Raw genomic sequence first — 6,000 nt, 5'->3', positions numbered from 1 at the left:
CATATCCTAGGTAATATGAGGAGCTTTGGAAAAGCCAACGGAAGCATTGAGAGCAGAGAAGCTAGAGCATACAGAGTCTTTGGGGTTGGCCAGGGGTTTTAAAAATGATAAGCTAGTGTCTTTTCCTCAGTGCCGTCTTGTCTGATATAGGAAGAAAGCATAGCCAACCGAAAGAAAAATTACTTTGATACTGTAAATCTACTCCAAAGCCATAGGGCCATACCCGACCCTTGGGAGAGTTCTGACCTCCAGCTAAGATTGATGAGGGTGAGAGATAAGGAACATTCCAGTCACAGCTCTGAATAGCATTAAGTTTGTGATATGCTGATAAAACAGAAGCCAAAGGTAACCTAGATTTGTTTTCTTTACCCGTTATTTTAAAGAAACTTTCATTTTGACACAAGTTAATCATGAATTGCTCTTAATGAAGAAGTATGTATATACTCTACATATAGAAAATATACCAAACTCTCGGCCAGTCGAGCACATTTATACATGAGGTCTCCTTGCACTTGTACTGGGTGCCTACAGTCAGCTCTTGTCGTCTGCCGGTGGTGTATCTCAATTTGGGACTCTCACTAAATAAAAAAAAAAATTAAAAAAAAGAAGCCCATCTCAAGGTTATGAAGGGTAACACATACACAAAACAAAATGAATTAAGTAATACGAAATATTACAGTAGATCGGAAAATAATCCCAATATAGGGGTAACATGATCTCCCTTACAGAGTTTTTTTGAGGATTATAAAAGAGAATTATGTAAAGTAACCCATAAAAAGCATTGTTGGTAGTGGTGGTGGTAGTGGTGGTGGTGTTTCTCCTCTTCTCATACTCAGTTATTTGGCTTTCAAACTCCGAAAGACTCTGGAATCTGACACAAGTCCCTGAAAGAATGACCAAGTGATCACCCCCAGTAAACCAGTCATTTGGCTTTTCTACATCACTTAATACAGGGATAAGGAATGAAAGGTCAGAGGGAAGGGAGACTAATGTGTAGGGAGCACTTACTATGTGAGTACTTTAGATCCTCATAATCCAGTATGGTGATCCTGATGAGGGAGCAGAAGTCAAGCTGAGGACAAAGCACGAGCTGACACCGTGCAACCCACTCCTGACTCCCGACCCGACGGGACTAGTGGGACACTGCGACATTCCTCCAGGCAACTCCCAACTGTCCCTAGGGTTAATGTCTTACTAGAAGGAAAAACAATCTTAGCTTGACAATAGCAAAGCCTCTAGGATCCTGAGAGTTACTTCTTTAGCATATGAAAGTCCTTTTGGACTTTCCTCCCCGAACTCCCCCGTATGTAACCAGCCATTCCTCACAACCCCAGTGCAGCCGCTCTTTCTGCCCATGGGTCCTGTCCCCAAGATTTAATCAAACCACCTTTTTTGCACCAAAGACATCTGAGGAATTTTTTCTTGGCCATCGGCTCTGGACCTCAGCACTGCCAATTACACTCCAAAAATGACATCAATACCATCATTCCTATTTTAACAAAAAAGAAACCAGATTTGACAAGGTTAAATTTCTTAGTCACATAACCAGTAAGTGGTTGTTACTGGTTGAGCTGAAATTCAAACCCAGGGCCGCCTGACTCCAGAGCTCACCTTTCTGCCTGCACCTCTGAAGAGGTCTCAGCCTCACGGGGCACAGAACACAAGATGATAGGCAACACGCCCAAACACAGCAGTGGACCTCAAAACCACTTTCCACTCTCAATTTTCTTTTTTAATCCCAGGGAGAATTAATCATTTCCTCCTCTGTATTCCCGTTTAATGTCTTGTACACACATTCACATGTAGAGTAATTATTGGTTTATAGGCCTTTTCATGGTGCCTCCACTAGACTGACAGCTTTTCCTGGGCAAAGAGTTTAGCATCTGTGTATTCTTAGCGTCTAGTAGGACACCTGCAGATAGCAGGCACTCAAGAGATGTTTACTGAATCATGCACAAATTCCCCAACCACAGTCATGTACCATAGTCCAGTTGCCCATGGTCATTTCCAGGGCTCTCTTTGTGCCATCTTCAGTCTCCAGACCCCTAAGCTTCATGAAGTTTCCATGAGCAACAGCCATCACACATGTCCGAAAACGTGAGGCACGATGTGTGGAACGGTCACACCCTGACATAAACAAAGACTTTGCGAGGTTGTGCTTTATGGTAATTGCAGAGACCTTCCTTAGTGAATGAGAAAACAGCTCCTTCACTTTTCCCTGGCTGGAGGGCATAAAAATGTTCCGAAGGGCAGCACGTGTGCATGCACACGCACTCTCACGCGCACACAGTGCGAGCTAGCATTAGCCCTACTGTATCAAGGAACCTCTTGAACTGCAGCCTCGGTCCATGGAGGCTGAACCACAATAGTACACATTAGAGGAGCTTTCACAACAAATTCCTTGAAAGTATTCATGGCTATCAGCAATGATATTAAAAATTCAATTAGGCCACGCTGATATGAGCTGCGTACAATCTTTACTGTAATTAGATACTTTGTTGACACATTGTGTCACCACTGAGGAAAGGTCATTAAGACATACACTCTCATACAGATAATCACACCCAGGACTCTACAAGTATGATGGCAACTGGCAAAGAAAACACACAGTTTCTTCCCCTGCATGGTAATATAAAGGAAACAAATAGTCCCTGAATCCTACTCATTTCCATTTTTTGTCAAAATGTTCTTAGCATAATCTCGCTGAGTCCATAAGAGCATGTAACCGAGTTACCACGATCAGTTTGACAACACTAGGCAGAAAGGTAAAAAGCAAGCATTAGTTCTTCAGAGCTCTTTGCTGGGAGTGTTGTTTCACAATCCAGACTGCTGTTCAGTGTGGGGATAGTGTCAAGAACTATGCAGAGTCTGGTACTGCACCCTACTTGCAAGCTAACAAGTTCACTGCTATAATTCCATTTATTCTAGTAGAAGAAATAAGAAATCAGAGACAAAAGACAGTTTGTTATTTACAGCAATAGCAGGTGAACCAACCAGGCTGGCCTGGGGTTGCCATTAGGAAAAAAGTAAAAGTGTCTTAACTGGGAATGGCCAGAGTAGAGTCCTAAATTTTCTAATTAGAACTGTATAACTTTCTACTCCTTGCATCCTAATCATTACCCAGGCAGCAGCTGAGAGAAAATGATCTCCTTCCGGAGAGAGTTGTGTTGAGTGATCGAATTGTCATCCTAATGTGCGGGGACCAGGAAGAGATGAAGGATGTAGAGTCAGAGGCATTACCGAACCCGTTATGGAGACCGTTCCAATGCTCAACATGGCAGATGCAGGATGGCAGGGAGCAGGAAAGGCCCATCAAATGCCTTGACTATCAGCTCACTGTTGAGTGGCTTATGATGAAAGGTACACCATCGTCAGACTGCAGAGGGTCCAGACAGCCAAAAACTTGACATGGATTGGTTTCAAGGGTCACAGCAGTGTGGCCAGAATTGGCTGCCCACACTAGAACAGAAACACCATCACTTGCAAAAGTATCAATAGAAGCGAGGTCCTGTGGGTAGATCTGAGTGGGAATGAAAGGTCAAATGTAGTCAGTCTGCCAGGAGTGGGTGGGGTTGATGCCCCAGGTGATGTGTCCTCTCTCATTAAAAGACAAATGAGTCAACTTTTGGCAGGACTTCCAAGTCTGGCATGCAGCTCTAGCCTCTGCATCAGAAACATAGAGGCCTTTAATTTATGCCCACTCTGTGATGGTAGCTGTGTTTCCGTGTCTAGTGTGGTGATGGATCCAGGCAGGGATGGTAGAAATCTGGGCAGTACAGGCTTAGCAACTTGAATCCAGTCAGTCTCAGCAGAGAACAGATCCTTAACCTGGGCTTAATCCAGACAGTTCTATCAGCAGCCATAGTTTATTCCCACAGTTTTCAGCCTCAAAGAGGGGTGTCTTTAATCTGTCAGTCTTTAGTTTCTAACTGACAGATCAAATAGCTAAACCATTGACAATGGCCCAAGAATCAGTAAAAATGTAACAAAGTTCTTCAAGGACAGTACTGTCCAGAGCTGTAAGAACAGACTTGAGCTCAGCCCAATGAGTACAGCAAGTTCGTTTATTTTGGGTCTGCATCACAGGCACTGAAACTGAACAACCATAGCAGTTCTGTGAACAACACCAGGTTACACCTAATGGAATAATCAGGCCCAGGCATTTAGGGGAAGTGCTGTGAATTAAGGGCCCTATAGAACCAGTGACTTTGCTTCAGTTGGCATAATAGGGGACAGTTTCCCCCAAAGAGTAGGTACCACTTTTACATGTGCAGCCTAGAAGCTGCTGAGGCCAAGCTGGTTATATTCTTGAATATACCATTTTCACTTGACAAGTGAAGCTCGTTGAGCCTGTCCCCTTTTGTTAGTCATTGAATCTGAGTTGACTCACCCAAAAATAGGACTATCACGTCAGAGAATAGCAAGGCTTCCATGGGTCAGGCATTCGGTTTTGATAAGAGGGCAGTAGCAAGCTAGTAGGCTTTGTCAACAGGAGCTTTCCTGATCGTCGTATCATGAAGGTAATGAATCCAAAACTCCAAAGGAGCATCTCTGGGTGGAGGCTGCCTCCCTTTGCTAGAGGCTCCAGTCAACAAAATCGTCAGTCACAGAGACTTGTAACTCAGAGGGGTCATTAGAGTTATGGGTTCCCAAGTGAGAGGATGTGTTATAACTTTCCAGACAGCTTCCAATGCAGCCTGTTCATTAGGGCACCACTCAAAGGATGTTGATTTGCGAGTTAGCCCATATGAAGAACTAAATAGATTCCCCAAATGACGCACATACTGTCTCCAGTTACTCAAAGTCTCCCATATGAGCATCCTTTTGGTGGTAGGTCATCAGAGAGACAGCAGTTTTTCCTTGACTGACAGAAAAATGGAGTGTAGTGAATCCACCCACAGAGTTTCGAGAAACTACTTGGTCAGCAGGCCCCTGAATTTTGTCAGGGTTTACCATTCACCTCTGATAATAGAGGTATGATAATTCTGGAGTCTCAGTGGTTGAACTGAGCCTTCTGGCTGGCCCGTTGACAGGACATTACATAACGAAAGCCTTGGACGTTAGAGGGTAGAGGAGCTCACGAAATGCTGACACATATGCTGGCAACTGAATTCGGTTGTTGCTCCCATTACACCTGTTGTGCCGGACGTTGTAACCGCAGCTGAATCCAGCTTACAGACTGATGGCACGGCTTACCACGGGCACCTGGAGATCAGGAGCGGGAGCAGTCTCATCACGTGACAAGGCCTCCAGTATGTTTTCAGTGCTCCTCCCCGGTACCCGAATCCCTGGCCGTCACTAAAAATGCGTGTGTGTCACACTAGCATTCTCTACATGCAGTTCTTCTCACCTGGGAGAACCCACTCTGGTACGTGTGGGACAGGGAAGTACGAGCATCAGTTCTTACTGACATGAAGGTGTAGCGGCTGCTACAACAGTACATTGAATTGGCTCAGAGGCCGCACCCACCAAGTCAGGCTAGCTTCCTTTCCCCACTCTGAGCCCTACCCAAGCTCCATAGGTGAGCCTGCATGCCTTTTTCTTCCGCACATGCAGGTAGGATGGTGACTTGGGCTCCCGTATCCAACAGAGCCATAAAAGTTTTAATTCGCTCCAAGATTCCCCAGCTTACTGAAATGGATGTGTTTGGCCTTTAATCCTCCCTGGGGATAAGGAAATGTCAGCCCCCACCTCTCATGGTTTCTCCTTGATGTGGCTGAGGTCAGAGAGGATAGAGAGATTGTTTTCTCACCCTCATTCATCAACATTATAAACCCAATCCAGAATAGTAAGAGCCTGGATCCTAGTCAATGCTTCATAAATGGTTTTCCACAAGAGTTTTTCTGTCTCAGAAGAATCTCCCAAAGAAGGCTAATGCTCCCTCATAGAGCCAGGAATCACTGCAAAAAAATTCTGAGACCTTTTGCTGTCATCTCCACATGGATCTGGAGTTGGCATTGTAGATTGATCACAGGAGGGTTTGAGGTCTAAGAAAGCATA

Source organism: Ailuropoda melanoleuca, chromosome 2, assembly GCF_002007445.2.
Source record: "Ailuropoda melanoleuca isolate Jingjing chromosome 2, ASM200744v2, whole genome shotgun sequence".
Classification (NCBI taxonomy): Eukaryota; Metazoa; Chordata; class Mammalia; order Carnivora; family Ursidae; genus Ailuropoda; species Ailuropoda melanoleuca.
This window is presented reverse-complemented; position numbering follows the sequence as displayed.